The following is a 19,672-nucleotide window of genomic DNA, read 5'->3' as shown; positions in this document are numbered from 1 at the left end:
CCGAAAAACAACCTAGCCTCATCTACACAGTGCTAGAGTTGGGCTCACTAGTATATTTAACTCCCATTGCACTCAACTGCACGTTGCCACTGAACATGTAAGTGGCCGGCCGGTGGTGCAGTGGTGAGGTCCGCACCTTCTGGGTCTGTGGCCCAGTATGGGCTGGGTGGAATCCTCGGTTTGGGCCTCCTCACCACTGCTTCAGTTGTTCTGGTGCCGGCGTCCGAGGTAGAGTAGAGGCAGATGGGAAGGGACGTTGGACAGGGCCAGACTTCCACAGCAAATACAGGAGCATTGCCAGCAGATGTGAGCACAGCAATGCACTTGTGCCAAAACAAAACCAATTAAAAGTTGCAAAGAACAGAAAAACTGAAGCTAAGGAAAAAAAAAAAACAAAAAAACAGGAGCTTGCCATTACGAAGAATAGGATCTCTGTGAATAACCTTAGCAAAACAGGTGAATTCTATGTTAATTCAAAAACTAGCAAACCTTTGGGGAAAGAAACTCAAGAAGACACAAGAAAAAAAAAGATACTGAGGGATCTAGGAATGGAAGGATTAACACACTTGAAAGGTTCATACCGCAGTAAGGAATCTCTGGATTCCATGCAATCCCAGTCAAAGTTGCAGCAGTATTTGCCACAGAGAAGAAGAGAGAATCCTAAAGTTTCTAGCCAGCAACACGAGACCCTGACTAGGCAAAGGAATCCTCAGGAAAACGAACAAAGCAGCACGTGTCACAATTTCTGATTTCAACATAGAGGACGAAGCGCTAGGTACCGAAACGGCACAGTCTGGGCCCCAAAACAGGCATGAAGACCCATGCAAAACAATTGAGAGCCAAGAGCCCAACTCAAACTTACATGGACAGCCCATTTTGGACCAGGGAGCCAAGTGGAGACAGCGGAGAAAGGAGAGTCTCTACAATAAACGGTGCTGGGAAGCCTGCACAGCCACATGGAACACAACGAGAGTCCGCCATGATGTTACACCTGGCACACACACCACCTGAAGTGGATTAAAGCCTTGAATGGCAGACTTGAAACCGTGAACCTTGTAGGAGAAGACCTAGGCAGAGTGCTCTTTGCCATCTGTCTGAGCCGCCTATTTGGAAGAAGCATGTCTGACTGGGCAAGGGCAACAAAGGAAACAAGAAACAAACGGGACCACATCAAATGCACACACTTCTGCCCACTCAAGGAAACCATCAACTGAATACTAAGACACCACAACAATTGGGAGAGGATGTTTGCAAACCACACATCGGACAAGGGGTGAAAAGCCCAAAGATACAATCAACTCGCACGTCTCCACAAGAAAAAAAACAAGCCAATGAAAACCTGGTCAAAAGATGGAAGCAGAGATTTCTCCGAAGAAGACAGAAAGAGGGCCAGTAGGTGCATGAAAACTTGTTCACCATCATGAAGTCTCAGGAAAATGCAAATCCAAACTGCAAGGCCATGGCAGCTCACTGTGGTCAGCATGGCTAGAAGGAAGCAGACAGGAAATAACAAGTGTCAGAGAGGAGGTGGAGAGAAGGGAAGCCTCCTGCACTGCTGGTGGGAGTGTAACCCGGTGCAGCCACGATGCCAAAGGTGTGGAACTGCCTCAGAAGTTTAAGTATCCATGTCCCGTATGACCCAGCTATTAATCTGCCGCTTGCTTATCCAAAAAAGTCAGAAAGACTACCGCATAAAGACATGTGCATGGCTGTGTTCACCACAGTCTTACTCCTGATATCCAAGACTTGGAAAGCACCCTGGTGTCCAGCAAGGGATGATTGGAGAAGGAAGATGGGCTATAGCCACACAATGGTATACCACTCAGCCGGAACAAATGATGCAATCCAGCCATTTGTGACCACCAGAATGGCTGTGAGGGTTTTAGGGGAAGTGTAACAAGCCCCAGTGAGAAATTCAAATACCATAGAATCTCACTTACAAGGAGAAGAAAAAGCAAGCACTAACCAACAGGTGGCACTGAACATTTGTATGCGGGCTCCCAGAGGCAAAGAGGGGCGGTGACGGAGGGTGAAAGAGAAGATTAGGCACAAGTGTGTGGTGAGGGCCTGTGATTAGTCTTACACTGGTGAAGATGATGTAAGCTACACAGAAGTCTAAAGCAATGAGGATGTGAATCTGGAAGTTATAGTACGTTCTAATGCAGGGTCATGGCTATAAATTCACCTCAAATCAAAAATCCAAAAAGGGGTCCAGAATGATGTCATAAAGCTTTGGGGGCGGAAAGAGTTTACAGAAGGTGAACTTCCAAGGATGGAAAATCACCTCCAAATGCTTACAGATGCTACAGAAAGGCAGACCATTCCAAATAGGTGAAGAGGAATACTACGAAGAGAACATGATCAGTCCTAAACCCATGAACGAACGGAAAATGTTACCGTCCATGATGTTATTACTAATCACCTTCACGAATAATCCAAACAGGCCCACGTCTTCCCAAGTTCAGGCAAAAGGTTGGTCCAAAAGTACAATTCAGGGCCGGCCCTGTGGTGGAGCAGGTAAGTGCCCACATTCCGCTTGGGCGGCCCGGGCCTCACTGTTTCACATTACGAGTGCATATCTCATTAGTAGTGTTAGGAAATATAGATTTCATGGTATGGTGCGGGCAGAGATCATAAATAAGCAGCAATTGTGAGGATACGTTATCAATACGCACAAGAAAAGGAACCATAAGAATATTACAATCTATGGAAGTATCTGGTACACTTCCCAAAGGCAGAAGGAAGGAAAACTTGTGACCTGCCAAGGTGGAATTGGCAGAGTGCCACGAGATGACACCATCATTGTGCATCAGAACATTCCCTGGGCAACTTCAACTTGTGAGGGAGTCCAGGACTTTTTCTGGGTAAGGTCCACCCATTTTGCCATCTACCCAAGATATAAGAGATAAAACCCAGGATAATCTTACAGGAGTGACACCAGTGTCTAGAGAGAATGGAGGAGCCCTTTCGAAGTTCAAGGAGAAAGATAGAAACTGACAACAATTGCAGAAAAAGGAAAACTATCCTACCTAGACAGGGTGAGGAGTCAGACTGGTCTGAGATGGCTGTGAAACTCTGTGTGCACGGAGGTTGTCAGGACAACTTCGAATTTTGAGGTCGCTTATGACATCACGGTGAACATGTCCCCCAGGGTGGCCGCATGGTTACAGTCTGAGGATTGGCCTAGGCTAGGCTATTAAAGGGACAGATACCCAGAAACAGGTTTGGCAAACAGAAAGCAGGCACAGAAACTAGAAGAGATAAAACAGAGTCTGATGCAAGGGATAAGAAAGGAACCCTAGGCCACAAGTGAGAATAGAGGGACAGGCACGGAGAGGAGAACATTGTCATCTATTCAAGTCTATGGGGAGGTCATGCTGATTCAAGCTTGCAACTTCATTGGAAACAAGTGGCCGGACTTGGCGTTCATCACACCTACAGTGCCCTTGTGCCTTAAGCATAATGCAAAGTCAAGAAAGATGTCTTGAGGACATTGAAGAGAAGAATCGATGCCTCCTTTCCAAGGCCCATAGCATTCTTTGCAGGTCAGTCTCTTTTTCCGAAGCTCTGGTGTCACGTGGGCCCACTGGGCACATGGTAATGTGTCCCAAGAGATGTCTTGGAAGCCTTGAAGGAATGGAGCCCTGTCACGCTTGGGGTATGTCTCTTTGTTTGGAAGTGCTCTACAAGGGTGCTGAAAAGCACCCTCTTCCACAGGGCTTCGTTCCTTCGTGAAGGCTGCCCTCCCAGGCTAGTGTGCTCTGTTTGCCTCCATCGAAATTCTCTCCCCCTACCTCTTGCCGTAGAAGGATTATTGATTATGTGTTTTGACACCATATGTAAGGAAGTTGCACGAAAATTAGAACTTTACAGTTGTGTTTCAAGAAAAATAAACAGGCCAGGGTAGAGGATGTAGGGCAAACAAATGGCACACCCTATAAAAATTAAGTAAGCCCGTATCTGGACGGAATCTAGGGGAACGTTCAAGGATCAGGGGTCAAGTTCGAAACTTCCCAAATCCGGAAAAGAGACAGAAAAATATCTTTCCTGGAGAGTGGAATTCATCCGATTTGTCTAAGTTGTCTTGGAAACATTGTGTCCGTGAAGGGGGTTGCCAGGACCACCTCGAATTTGGAGTTTCTGATCTCAGGATGTCAAACCAACCCACATGACCACGTGTTCTCAGTGCTTAGTTTGACCTAGGCTAGGGTAGCCAAGAGTCCTACAAGTGACCGGTGCAAATTCAAGGACAACAACCAAGAGTCACGAAAGCACTCACACCTCACCCTAGAGAACATACAGCGATTAAAGAAATACAAACTAATCCCTTGGAATGAAGGAGAACGGACTGATAAGCATGTCTAAGGGAGATAGCTGAGAAAGACCATGACGAGTATACTATGGAAAAGAAAAAGAGGACCCAGAAAATGGAAGGTGAACAGAAATCACACCTGAATTATCCACAATGAAAGATGATGTCCGTCTTTAGACAGACTCTGCTGGAACGTTTGAAAGTCAGAGAAATTCACAAGCCAAAAAACGGCAGCGAAGGTCAAGCATGGGCTAACTGGGAAGGGTGAGTTATGAGACTGCTCCAAGCAGGCTCTGAAACCTGTATCCAGGAAGCATGCTGGACCTCAGAGACACAATTATGACAAATCCTCTGACATCACAATGGACCCGAAAAACAACCTAGCCTCATCTACACAGTGCTAGAGTTGGGCTCACTAGTATATTTAACTCCCATTGCACTCAACTGCACGTTGCCACTGAACATGTAAGTGGCCGGCCGGTGGTGCAGTGGTGAGGTCCGCACCTTCTGGGTCTGTGGCCCAGTATGGGCTGGGTGGAATCCTCGGTTTGGGCCCCCTCACCACTGCTTCAGTTGTTCTGGTGCAGGCGTCCGAGGTAGAGTAGAGGCAGATGGGAAGGGACGTTGGACAGGGCCAGACTTCCACAGCAAATACAGGAGCATTGCCAGCAGATGTGAGCACAGCAATGCACTTGTGCCAAAACAAAACCAATTAAAAGTTGCAAAGAATAGAAAAACTGAAGCTAAGGAAAAAAAAACAAAAAAACAGGAGCTTGCCATTACGAAGAATAGGATCTCTGTGAATAACCTTAGCAAAACAGGTGAATTCTATGTTAATTGAAAAACTAGCAAACCTTTGGGGAAAGAAACTCAAGAAGACACAAGAAAAAAAAAGATATCGAGGGATCTAGGAATGGAAGGATTAACACACTTGAAAGGTTCATACCGCAGTAAGGAATCTCTGGATTCCATGCAATCCCAGTCAAAGTTGCAGCAGTATTTGCCACAGAGAAGAAGAGAGAATCCTAAAGTTTCTAGCCAGCAACACGAGACCCTGACTAGGCAAAGGAATCCTCAGGAAAACGAACAAAGCGGCACGTGTCACAATTTCTGATTTCAACATAGAGGACGAAGCGCTAGGTACCGAAACGGCACAGTCTGGGCCCCAAAACAGGCATGAAGACCCATGCAAAACAATTGAGAGCCCAGAGCCCAACTCAAACTTACATGGACAGCCCATTTTGGACCAGGGAGCCAAGTGGAGACAGCGGAGGAAGGAGAGTCTCTACAATAAACGGTGCTGGGAAGCCTGCACAGCCACATGGAACACAACGAGAGTACACCATGATGTTACACCTGGCACACACACCACCTGAAATGGATTAAAGCCTTGAATGGCAGACTTGAAACCGTGAACCTTGTAGGAGAAGACCTAGGCAGAGTGCTCTTTGCCATCTGTCTGAGCCGCCTATTTGGAAGAAGCATGTCTGACTGGGCAAGGGCAACAAAGGAAACAAGAAACAAACGGGACCACATCAAATGCACACACTTCTGCCCACTCAAGGAAACCATCAACTGAATACTAAGACACCACAACGATTGGGAGAGGATGTTTGCAAACCACACATCGGACAAGGGGTGAAAAGCCCAAAGATACAATCAACTCGCACGTCTCCACAAGAAAAAAAACAAGCCAATGAAAACCTGGTCAAAAGATGGAAGCAGAGATTTCTCCGAAGAAGACAGAAAGAGGGCCAGTAGGTGCATGAAAACTTGTTCACCATCATGAAGTCTCAGGAAAATGCAAATCCAAACTGCAAGGCCATGGCAGCTCACTGTGGTCAGCATGGCTAGAAGGAAGCAGACAGGAAATAACAAGTGTCAGAGAGGAGGTGGAGAGAAGGGAAGCCTCCTGCACTGCTGGTGGGAGTGTAACCCGGTGCAGCCACGATGCCAAAGGTGTGGAACTGCCTCAGAAGTTTAAGTATCCATGTCCCGTATGACCCAGCTATTAATCTGCCGCTTGCTTATCCAAAAAAGTCAGAAAGACTACCGCATAAAGACATGTGCATGGCTGTGTTCACCACAGTCTTACTCCTGATATCCAAGACTTGGAAAGCACCCTGGTGTCCAGCAAGGGATGATTGGAGAAGGAAGATGGGCTATAGCCACACAATGGTATACCACTCAGCCGGAACAAATGATGCAATCCAGCCATTTGTGACCACCAGAATGGCTGTGAGGGTTTTAGGGGAAGTGTAACAAGCCCCAGTGAGAAATTCAAATACCATAGAATCTCACTTACAAGGAGAAGAAAAAGCAAGCACTAACCAACAGGTGGCACTGAACATTTGTATGCGGGCTCCCAGAGGCAAAGAGGGGCGGTGACGGAGGGTGAAAGAGAAGATTAGGCACAAGTGTGTGGTGAGGGCCTGTGATTAGTCTTACACTGGTGAAGATGATGTAAGCTACACAGAAGTCTAAAGCAATGAGGATGTGAATCTGGAAGTTATAGTACGTTCTAATGCAGGGTCATGGCTATAAATTCACCTCAAATCAAAAATCCAAAAAGGGGTCCAGAATGATGTCATAAAGCTTTGGGGGCGGAAAGAGTTTACAGAAGGTGAACTTCCAAGGATGGAAAATCACCTCCAAATGCTTACAGATGCTACAGAAAGGCAGACCATTCCAAATAGGTGAAGAGGAATACTACGAAGAGAACATGATCAGTCCTAAACCCATGAACGAACGGAAAATGTTACCGTCCATGATGTTATTACTAATCACCTTCACGAATAATCCAAACAGGCCCACGTCTTCCCAAGTTCAGGCAAAAGGTTGGTCCAAAAGTACAATTCAGGGCCGGCCCTGTGGTGGAGCAGGTAAGTGCCCACATTCCGCTTGGGCGGCCCGGGCCTCACTGTTTCACATTACGAGTGCATATCTCATTAGTAGTGTTAGGAAATATAGATTTCATGGTATGGTGCGGGCAGAGATCATAAATAAGCAGCAATTGTGAGGATACGTTATCAATACGCACAAGAAAAGGAACCATAAGAATATTACAATCTATGGAAGTATCTGGTACACTTCCCAAAGGCAGAAGGAAGGAAAACTTGTGACCTGCCAAGGTGGAATTGGCAGAGTGCCACGAGATGACACCATCATTGTGCATCAGAACATTCCCTGGGCAACTTCAACTTGTGAGGGAGTCCAGGACTTTTTCTGGGTAAGGTCCACCCATTTTGCCATCTACCCAAGATATAAGAGATAAAACCCAGGATAATCTTACAGGAGTGACACCAGTGTCTAGAGAGAATGGAGGAGCCCTTTCGAAGTTCAAGGAGAAAGATAGAAACTGACAACAATTGCAGAAAAAGGAAAACTATCCTACCTAGACAGGGTGAGGAGTCAGACTGGTCTGAGATGGCTGTGAAACTCTGTGTGCACGGAGGTTGTCAGGACAACTTCGAATTTTGAGGTCGCTTATGACATCACGGTGAACATGTCCCCCAGGGTGGCCGCATGGTTACAGTCTGAGGATTGGCCTAGGCTAGGCTATTAAAGGGACAGATACCCAGAAACAGGTTTGGCAAACAGAAAGCAGGCACAGAAACTAGAAGAGATAAAACAGAGTCTGATGCAAGGGATAAGAAAGGAACCCTAGGCCACAAGTGAGAATAGAGGGACAGGCACGGAGAGGAGAACATTGTCATCTATTCAAGTCTATGGGGAGGTCATGCTGATTCAAGCTTGCAACTTCATTGGAAACAAGTGGCCGGACTTGGCGTTCATCACACCTACAGTGCCCTTGTGCCTTAAGCATAATGCAAAGTCAAGAAAGATGTCTTGAGGACATTGAAGAGAAGAATCGATGCCTCCTTTCCAAGGCCCATAGCATTCTTTGCAGGTCAGTCTCTTTTTCCGAAGCTCTGGTGTCACGTGGGCCCACTGGGCACATGGTAATGTGTCCCAAGAGATGTCTTGGAAGCCTTGAAGGAATGGAGCCCTGTCACGCTTGGGGTATGTCTCTTTGTTTGGAAGTGCTCTACAAGGGTGCTGAAAAGCACCCTCTTCCACAGGGCTTCGTTCCTTCGTGAAGGCTGCCCTCCCAGGCTAGTGTGCTCTGTTTGCCTCCATCGAAATTCTCTCCCCCTACCTCTTGCCGTAGAAGGATTATTGATTATGTGTTTTGACACCATATGTAAGGAAGTTGCACGAAAATTAGAACTTTACAGTTGTGTTTCAAGAAAAATAAACAGGCCAGGGTAGAGGATGTAGGGCAAACAAATGGCACACCCTATAAAAATTAAGTAAGCCCGTATCTGGACGGAATCTAGGGGAACGTTCAAGGATCAGGGGTCAAGTTCGAAACTTCCCAAATCCGGAAAAGAGACAGAAAAATATATTTCCTGGAGAGTGGAATTCATCCGATTTGTCTAAGTTGTCTTGGAAACATTGTGTCCGTGAAGGGGGTTGCCAGGACCACCTCGAATTTGGAGTTTCTGATCTCAGGATGTCAAACCAACCCACATGACCACGTGTTCTCAGTGCTTAGTTTGACCTAGGCTAGGGTAGCCAAGAGTCCTACAAGTGACCGGTGCAAATTCAAGGACAACAACCAAGAGTCACGAAAGCACTCACACCTCACCCTAGAGAACATACAGCGATTAAAGAAATACAAACTAATCCCTTGGAATGAAGGAGAACGGACTGATAAGCATGTCTAAGGGAGATAGCTGAGAAAGACCATGACGAGTATACTATGGAAAAGAAAAAGAGGACCCAGAAAATGGAAGGTGAACAGAAATCACACCTGAATTATCCACAATGAAAGATGATGTCCGTCTTTAGACAGACTCTGCTGGAACGTTTGAAAGTCAGAGAAATTCACAAGCCAAAAAACGGCAGCGAAGGTCAAGCATGGGCTAACTGGGAAGGGTGAGTTATGAGACTGCTCCAAGCAGGCTCTGAAACCTGTATCCAGGAAGCATGCTGGACCTCAGAGACACAATTATGACAAATCCTCTGACATCACAATGGACCCGAAAAACAACCTAGCCTCATCTACACAGTGCTAGAGTTGGGCTCACTAGTATATTTAACTCCCATTGCACTCAACTGCACGTTGCCACTGAACATGTAAGTGGCCGGCCGGTGGTGCAGTGGTGAGGTCCGCACCTTCTGGGTCTGTGGCCCAGTATGGGCTGGGTGGAATCCTCGGTTTGGGCCTCCTCACCACTGCTTCAGTTGTTCTGGTGCAGGCGTCCGAGGTAGAGTAGAGGCAGATGGGAAGGGACGTTGGACAGGGCCACACTTCCACAGCAAATACAGGAGCATTGCCAGCAGATGTGAGCACAGCAATGCACTTGTGCCAAAACAAAACCAATTAAAAGTTGCAAAGAACAGAAAAACTGAAGCTAAGGAAAAAAAAAAAACAAAAAAACAGGAGCTTGCCATTACGAAGAATAGGATCTCTGTGAATAACCTTAGCAAAACAGGTGAATTCTATGTTAATTCAAAAACTAGCAAACCTTTGGGGAAAGAAACTCAAGAAGACACAAGAAAAAAAAAGATATCGAGGGATCTAGGAATGGAAGGATTAACACACTTGAAAGGTTCATACCGCAGTAAGGAATCTCTGGATTCCATGCAATCCCAGTCAAAGTTGCAGCAGTATTTGCCACAGAGAAGAAGAGAGAATCCTAAAGTTTCTAGCCAGCAACACGAGACCCTGACTAGGCAAAGGAATCCTCAGGAAAACGAACAAAGCAGCACGTGTCACAATTTCTGATTTCAACATAGAGGACGAAGCGCTAGGTACCGAAACGGCACAGTCTGGGCCCCAAAACAGGCATGAAGACCCATGCAAAACAATTGAGAGCCCAGAGCCCAACTCAAACTTACATGGACAGCCCATTTTGGACCAGGGAGCCAAGTGGAGACAGCGGAGAAAGGAGAGTCTCTACAATAAACGGTGCTGGGAAGCCTGCACAGCCACATGGAACACAACGAGAGTCCGCCATGATGTTACACCTGGCACACACACCACCTGAAGTGGAGTAAAGCCTTGAATGGCAGACTTGAAACCGTGAACCTTGTAGGAGAAGACCTAGGCAGAGTGCTCTTTGCCATCTGTCTGAGCCGCCTATTTGGAAGAAGCATGTCTGACTGGGCAAGGGCAACAAAGGAAACAAGAAACAAACGGGACCACATCAAATGCACACACTTCTGCCCACTCAAGGAAACCATCAACTGAATACTAAGACACCACAACAATTGGGAGAGGATGTTTGCAAACCACACATCGGACAAGGGGTGAAAAGCCCAAAGATACAATCAACTCGCACGTCTCCACAAGAAAAAAAACAAGCCAAGGAAAACCTGGTCAAAAGATGGAAGCAGAGATTTCTCCGAAGAAGACAGAAAGAGGGCCAGTAGGTGCATGAAAACTTGTTCACCATCATGAAGTCTCAGGAAAATGCAAATCCAAACTGCAAGGCCATGGCAGCTCACTGTGGTCAGCATGGCTAGAAGGAAGCAGACAGGAAATAACAAGTGTCAGAGAGGAGGTGGAGAGAAGGGAAGCCTCCTGCACTGCTGGTGGGAGTGTAACCCGGTGCAGCCACGATGCCAAAGGTGTGGAACTGCCTCAGAAGTTTAAGTATCCATGTCCCGTATGACCCAGCTATTAATCTGCCGCTTGCTTATCCAAAAAAGTCAGAAAGACTACCGCATAAAGACATGTGCATGGCTGTGTTCACCACAGTCTTACTCCTGATATCCAAGACTTGGAAAGCACCCTGGTGTCCAGCAAGGGATGATTGGAGAAGGAAGATGGGCTATAGCCACACAATGGTATACCACTCAGCCGGAACAAATGATGCAATCCAGCCATTTGTGACCACCAGAATGGCTGTGAGGGTTTTAGGGGAAGTGTAACAAGCCCCAGTGAGAAATTCAAATACCATAGAATCTCACTTACAAGGAGAAGAAAAAGCAAGCACTAACCAACAGGTGGCACTGAACATTTGTATGCGGGCTCCCAGAGGCAAAGAGGGGCGGTGACGGAGGGTGAAAGAGAAGATTAGGCACAAGTGTGTGGTGAGGGCCTGTGATTAGTCTTACACTGGTGAAGATGATGTAAGCTACACAGAAGTCTAAAGCAATGAGGATGTGAATCTGGAAGTTATAGTACGTTCTAATGCAGGGTCATGGCTATAAATTCACCTCAAATCAAAAATCCAAAAAGGGGTCCAGAATGATGTCATAAAGCTTTGGGGGCGGAAAGAGTTTACGGAAGGTGAACTTCCAAGGATGGAAAATCACCTCCAAATGCTTACAGATGCTACAGAAAGGCAGACCATTCCAAATAGGTGAAGAGGAATACTACGAAGAGAACATGATCAGTCCTAAACCCATGAACGAACGGAAAATGTTACCGTCCATGATGTTATTACTAATCACCTTCACGAATAATCCAAACAGGCCCACGTCTTCCCAAGTTCAGGCAAAAGGTTGGTCCAAAAGTACAATTCAGGGCCGGCCCTGTGGTGGAGCAGGTAAGTGCCCACATTCCGCTTGGGCGGCCCGGGCCTCACTGTTTCACATTACGAGTGCATATCTCATTAGTAGTGTTAGGAAATATAGATTTCATGGTATGGTGCGGGCAGAGATCATAAATAAGCAGCAATTGTGAGGATACGTTATCAATACGCACAAGAAAAGGAACCATAAGAATATTACAATCTATGGAAGTATCTGGTACACTTCCCAAAGGCAGAAGGAAGGAAAACTTGTGACCTGCCAAGGTGGAATTGGCAGAGTGCCACGAGATGACACCATCATTGTGCATCAGAACATTCCCTGGGCAACTTCAACTTGTGAGGGAGTCCAGGACTTTTTCTGGGTAAGGTCCACCCATTTTGCCATCTACCCAAGATATAAGAGATAAAACCCAGGATAATCTTACAGGAGTGACACCAGTGTCTAGAGAGAATGTAGGAGCCCTTTCGAAGTTCAAGGAGAAAGATAGAAACTGACAACAATTGCAGAAAAAGGAAAACTATCCTACCTAGACAGGGTGAGGAGTCAGACTGGTCTGAGATGGCTGTGAAACTCTGTGTGCACGGAGGTTGTCAGGACAACTTCGAATTTTGAGGTCGCTTATGACATCACGGTGAACATGTCCCCCAGGGTGGCCGCATGGTTACAGTCTGAGGATTGGCCTAGGCTAGGCTATTAAAGGGACAGATACCCAGAAACAGGTTTGGCAAACAGAAAGCAGGCACAGAAACTAGAAGAGATAAAACAGAGTCTGATGCAAGGGATAAGAAAGGAACCCTAGGCCACAAGTGAGAATAGAGGGACAGGCACGGAGAGGAGAACATTGTCATCTATTCAAGTCTATGGGGAGGTCATGCTGATTCAAGCTTGCAACTTCATTGGAAACAAGTGGCCGGACTTGGCGTTCATCACACCTACAGTGCCCTTGTGCCTTAAGCATAATGCAAAGTCAAGAAAGATGTCTTGAGGACATTGAAGAGAAGAATCGATGCCTCCTTTCCAAGGCCCATAGCATTCTTTGCAGGTCAGTCTCTTTTTCCGAAGCTCTGGTGTCACGTGGGCCCACTGGGCACATGGTAATGTGTCCCAAGAGATGTCTTGGAAGCCTTGAAGGAATGGAGCCCTGTCACGCTTGGGGTATGTCTCTTTGTTTGGAAGTGCTCTACAAGGGTGCTGAAAAGCACCCTCTTCCACAGGGCTTCGTTCCTTCGTGAAGGCTGCCCTCCCAGGCTAGTGTGCTCTGTTTGCCTCCATCGAAATTCTCTCCCCCTACCTCTTGCCGTAGAAGGATTATTGATTATGTGTTTTGACACCATATGTAAGGAAGTTGCACGAAAATTAGAACTTTACAGTTGTGTTTCAAGAAAAATAAACAGGCCAGGGTAGAGGATGTAGGGCAAACAAATGGCACACCCTATAAAAATTAAGTAAGCCCGTATCTGGACGGAATCTAGGGGAACGTTCAAGGATCAGGGGTCAAGTTCGAAACTTCCCAAATCCGGAAAAGAGACAGAAAAATATCTTTCCTGGAGAGTGGAATTCATCCGATTTGTCTAAGTTGTCTTGGAAACATTGTGTCCGTGAAGGGGGTTGCCAGGACCACCTCGAATTTGGAGTTTCTGATCTCAGGATGTCAAACCAACCCACATGACCACGTGTTCTCAGTGCTTAGTTTGACCTAGGCTAGGGTAGCCAAGAGTCCTACAAGTGACCGGTGCAAATTCAAGGACAACAACCAAGAGTCACGAAAGCACTCACACCTCACCCTAGAGAACATACAGCGATTAAAGAAATACAAACTAATCCCTTGGAATGAAGGAGAACGGACTGATAAGCATGTCTAAGGGAGATAGCTGAGAAAGACCATGACGAGTATACTATGGAAAAGAAAAAGAGGACCCAGAAAATGGAAGGTGAACAGAAATCACACCTGAATTATCCACAATGAAAGATGATGTCCGTCTTTAGACAGACTCTGCTGGAACGTTTGAAAGTCAGAGAAATTCACAAGCCAAAAAACGGCAGCGAAGGTCAAGCATGGGCTAACTGGGAAGGGTGAGTTATGAGACTGCTCCAAGCAGGCTCTGAAACCTGTATCCAGGAAGCATGCTGGACCTCAGAGACACAATTATGACAAATCCTCTGACATCACAATGGACCCGAAAAACAACCTAGCCTCATCTACACAGTGCTAGAGTTGGGCTCACTAGTATATTTAACTCCCATTGCACTCAACTGCACGTTGCCACTGAACATGTAAGTGGCCGGCCGGTGGTGCAGTGGTGAGGTCCGCACCTTCTGGGTCTGTGGCCCAGTATGGGCTGGGTGGAATCCTCGGTTTGGGCCTCCTCACCACTGCTTCAGTTGTTCTGATGCAGGCGTCCGAGGTAGAGTAGAGGCAGATGGGAAGGGACGTTGGACAGGGCCACACTTCCACAGCAAATACAGGAGCATTGCCAGCAGATGTGAGCACAGCAATGCACTTGTGCCAAAACAAAACCAATTAAAAGTTGCAAAGAACAGAAAAACTGAAGCTAAGGAAAAAAAAAAAACAAAAAAACAGGAGCTTGCCATTACGAAGAATAGGATCTCTGTGAATAACCTTAGCAAAACAGGTGAATTCTATGTTAATTCAAAAACTAGCAAACCTTTGGGGAAAGAAACTCAAGAAGACACAAGAAAAAAAAAGATATCGAGGGATCTAGGAATGGAAGGATTAACACACTTGAAAGGTTCATACCGCAGTAAGGAATCTCTGGATTCCATGCAATCCCAGTCAAAGTTGCAGCAGTATTTGCCACAGAGAAGAAGAGAGAATCCTAAAGTTTCTAGCCAGCAACACGAGACCCTGACTAGGCAAAGGAATCCTCAGGAAAACGAACAAAGCAGCACGTGTCACAATTTCTGATTTCAACATAGAGGACGAAGCGCTAGGTACCGAAACGGCACAGTCTGGGCCCCAAAACAGGCATGAAGACCCATGCAAAACAATTGAGAGCCCAGAGCCCAACTCAAACTTACATGGACAGCCCATTTTGGACCAGGGAGCCAAGTGGAGACAGCGGAGAAAGGAGAGTCTCTACAATAAACGGTGCTGGGAAGCCTGCACAGCCACATGGAACACAACGAGAGTCCGCCATGATGTTACACCTGGCACACACACCACCTGAAGTGGATTAAAGCCTTGAATGGCAGACTTGAAACCGTGAACCTTGTAGGAGAAGACCTAGGCAGAGTGCTCTTTGCCATCTGTCTGAGCCGCCTATTTGGAAGAAGCATGTCTGACTGGGCAAGGGCAACAAAGGAAACAAGAAACAAACGGGACCACATCAAATGCACACACTTCTGCCCACTCAAGGAAACCATCAACTGAATACTAAGACACCACAACAATTGGGAGAGGATGTTTGCAAACCACACATCGGACAAGGGGTGAAAAGCCCAAAGATACAATCAACTCGCACGTCTCCACAAGAAAAAAAACAAGCCAATGAAAACCTGGTCAAAAGATGGAAGCAGAGATTTCTCCGAAGAAGACAGAAAGAGGGCCAGTAGGTGCATGAAAACTTGTTCACCATCATGAAGTCTCAGGAAAATGCAAATCCAAACTGCAAGGCCATGGCAGCTCACTGTGGTCAGCATGGCTAGAAGGAAGCAGACAGGAAATAACAAGTGTCAGAGAGGAGGTGGAGAGAAGGGAAGCCTCCTGCACTGCTGGTGGGAGTGTAACCCGGTGCAGCCACGATGCCAAAGGTGTGGAACTGCCTCAGAAGTTTAAGTATCCATGTCCCGTATGACCCAGCTATTAATCTGCCGCTTGCTTATCCAAAAAAGTCAGAAAGACTACCGCATAAAGACATGTGCATGGCTGTGTTCACCACAGTCTTACTCCTGATATCCAAGACTTGGAAAGCACCCTGGTGTCCAGCAAGGGATGATTGGAGAAGGAAGATGGGCTATAGCCACACAATGGTATACCACTCAGCCGGAACAAATGATGCAATCCAGCCATTTGTGACCACCAGAATGGCTGTGAGGGTTTTAGGGGAAGTGTAACAAGCCCCAGTGAGAAATTCAAATACCATAGAATCTCACTTACAAGGAGAAGAAAAAGCAAGCACTAACCAACAGGTGGCACTGAACATTTGTATGCGGGCTCCCAGAGGCAAAGAGGGGCGGTGACGGAGGGTGAAAGAGAAGATTAGGCACAAGTGTGTGGTGAGGGCCTGTGATTAGTCTTACACTGGTGAAGATGATGTAAGCTACACAGAAGTCTAAAGCAATGAGGATGTGAATCTGGAAGTTATAGTACGTTCTAATGCAGGGTCATGGCTATAAATTCACCTCAAATCAAAAATCCAAAAAGGGGTCCAGAATGATGTCATAAAGCTTTGGGGGCGGAAAGAGTTTACGGAAGGTGAACTTCCAAGGATGGAAAATCACCTCCAAATGCTTCCAGATGCTACAGAAAGGCAGACCATTCCAAATAGGTGAAGAGGAATACTACGAAGAGAACATGATCAGTCCTAAACCCATGAACGAACGGAAAATGTTACCGTCCATGATGTTATTACTAATCACCTTCACGAATAATCCAAACAGGCCCACGTCTTCCCAAGTTCAGGCAAAAGGTTGGTCCAAAAGTACAATTCAGGGCCGGCCCTGTGGTGGAGCAGGTAAGTGCCCACATTCCGCTTGGGCGGCCCGGGCCTCACTGTTTCACATTACGAGTGCATATCACATTAGTAGTGTTAGGAAATATAGATTTCATGGTATGGTGCGGGCAGAGATCATAAATAAGCAGCAATTGTGAGGATACGTTATCAATACGCACAAGAAAAGGAACCATAAGAATATTACAATCTATGGAAGTATCTGGTACACTTCCCAAAGGCAGAAGGAAGGAAAACTTGTGACCTGCCAAGGTGGAATTGGCAGAGTGCCACGAGATGACACCATCATTGTGCATCAGAACATTCCCTGGGCAACTTCAACTTGTGAGGGAGTCCAGGACTTTTTCTGGGTAAGGTCCACCCATTTTGCCATCTACCCAAGATATAAGAGATAAAACCCAGGATAATCTTACAGGAGTGAAACCAGTGTCTAGAGAGAATGTAGGAGCCCTTTCGAAGTTCAAGGAGAAAGATAGAAACTGACAGCAATTGCAGAAAAAGGAAAACTATCCTACCTAGACAGGGTGAGGAGTCAGACTGGTCTGAGATGGCTGTGAAACTCTGTGTGCACGGAGGTTGTCAGGACAACTTCGAATTTTGAGGTCGCTTATGACATCACGGTGAACATGTCCCCCAGGGTGGCCGCATGGTTACAGTCTGAGGATTGGCCTAGGCTAGGCTATTAAAGGGACAGATACCCAGAAACAGGTTTGGCAAACAGAAAGCAGGCACAGAAACTAGAAGAGATAAAACAGAGTCTGATGCAAGGGATAAGAAAGGAACCCTAGGCCACAAGTGAGAATAGAGGGACAGGCACGGAGAGGAGAACATTGTCATCTATTCAAGTCTATGGGGAGGTCATGCTGATTCAAGCTTGCAACTTCATTGGAAACAAGTGGCCGGACTTGGCGTTCATCACACCTACAGTGCCCTTGTGCCTTAAGCATAATGCAAAGTCAAGAAAGATGTCTTGAGGACATTGAAGAGAAGAATCGATGCCTCCTTTCCAAGGCCCATAGCATTCTTTGCAGGTCAGTCTCTTTTTCCGAAGCTCTGGTGTCACGTGGGCCCACTGGGCACATGGTAATGTGTCCCAAGAGATGTCTTGGAAGCCTTGAAGGAATGGAGCCCTGTCACGCTTGGGGTATGTCTCTTTGTTTGGAAGTGCTCTACAAGGGTGCTGAAAAGCACCCTCTTCCACAGGGCTTCGTTCCTTCGTGAAGGCTGCCCTCCCAGGCTAGTGTGCTCTGTTTGCCTCCATCGAAATTCTCTCCCCCTACCTCTTGCCGTAGAAGGATTATTGATTATGTGTTTTGACACCATATGTAAGGAAGTTGCACGAAAATTAGAACTTTACAGTTGTGTTTCAAGAAAAATAAACAGGCCAGGGTAGAGGATGTAGGGCAAACAAATGGCACACCCTATAAAAATTAAGTAAGCCCGTATCTGGACGGAATCTAGGGGAACGTTCAAGGATCAGGGGTCAAGTTCGAAACTTCCCAAATCCGGAAAAGAGACAGAAAAATATCTTTCCTGGAGAGTGGAATTCATCCGATTTGTCTAAGTTGTCTTGGAAACATTGTGTCCGTGAAGGGGGTTGCCAGGACCACCTCGAATTTGGAGTTTCTGATCTCAGGATGTCAAACCAACCCACATGACCACGTGTTCTCAGTGCTTAGTTTGACCTAGGCTAGGGTAGCCAAGAGTCCTACAAGTGACCGGTGCAAATTCAAGGACAACAACCAAGAGTCACGAAAGCACTCACACCTCACCCTAGAGAACATACAGCGATTAAAGAAATACAAACTAATCCCTTGGAATGAAGGAGAACGGACTGATAAGCATGTCTAAGGGAGATAGCTGAGAAAGACCATGACGAGTATACTATGGAAAAGAAAAAGAGGACCCAGAAAATGGAAGGTGAACAGAAATCACACCTGAATTATCCACAATGAAAGATGATGTCCGTCTTTAGACAGACTCTGCTGGAACGTTTGAAAGTCAGAGAAATTCACAAGCCAAAAAACGGCAGCGAAGGTCAAGCATGGGCTAACTGGGAAGGGTGAGTTATGAGACTGCTCCAAGCAGGCTCTGAAACCTGTATCCAGGAAGCATGCTGGACCTCAGAGACACAATTATGACAAATCCTCTGACATCACAATGGACCCGAAAAACAACCTAGCCTCATCTACACAGTGCTAGAGTTGGGCTCACTAGTATATTTAACTCCCATTGCACTCAACTGCACGTTGCCACTGAACATGTAAGTGGCCGGCCGGTGGTGCAGTGGTGAGGTCCGCACCTTCTGGGTCTGTGGCCCAGTATGGGCTGGGTGGAATCCTCGGTTTGGGCCTCCTCACCACTGCTTCAGTTGTTCTGGTGCCGGCGTCCGAGGTAGAGTAGAGGCAGATGGGAAGGGACGTTGGACAGGGCCAGACTTCCACAGCAAATACAGGAGCATTGCCAGCAGATGTGAGCACAGCAATGCACTTGTGCCAAAACAAAACCAATTAAAAGTTGCAAAGAACAGAAAAACTGAAGCTAAGGAAAAAAAAAAAACAAAAAAACAGGAGCTTGCCATTACGAAGAATAGGATCTCTGTGAATAACCTTAGCAAAACAGGTGAATTCTATGTTAATTCAAAAACTAGCAAACCTTTGGGGAAAGAAACTCAAGAAGACACAAGAAAAAAAAAGATATCGAGGGATCTAGGAATGGAAGGATTAACACACTTGAAAGGTTCATACCGCAGTAAGGAATCTCTGGATTCCATGCAATCCCAGTCAAAGTTGCAGCAGTATTTGCCACAGAGAAGAAGAGAGAATCCTAAAGTTTCTAGCCAGCAACACGAGACCCTGACTAGGCAAAGGAATCCTCAGGAAAACGAACAAAGCAGCACGTGTCACAATTTCTGATTTCAACATAGAGGACGAAGCGCTAGGTACCGAAACGGCACAGTCTGGGCCCCAAAACAGGCATGAAGACCCATGCAAAACAATTGAGAGCCAAGAGCCCAACTCAAACTTACATGGACAGCCCATTTTGGACCAGGGAGCCAAGTGGAGACAGCGGAGAAAGGAGAGTCTCTACAATAAACGGTGCTGGGAAGCCTGCACAGCCA

This window comes from Equus asinus, chromosome 23, assembly GCF_041296235.1.
Source record: "Equus asinus isolate D_3611 breed Donkey chromosome 23, EquAss-T2T_v2, whole genome shotgun sequence".
Taxonomy (NCBI): Eukaryota; Metazoa; Chordata; class Mammalia; order Perissodactyla; family Equidae; genus Equus; species Equus asinus.
This window is presented reverse-complemented; position numbering follows the sequence as displayed.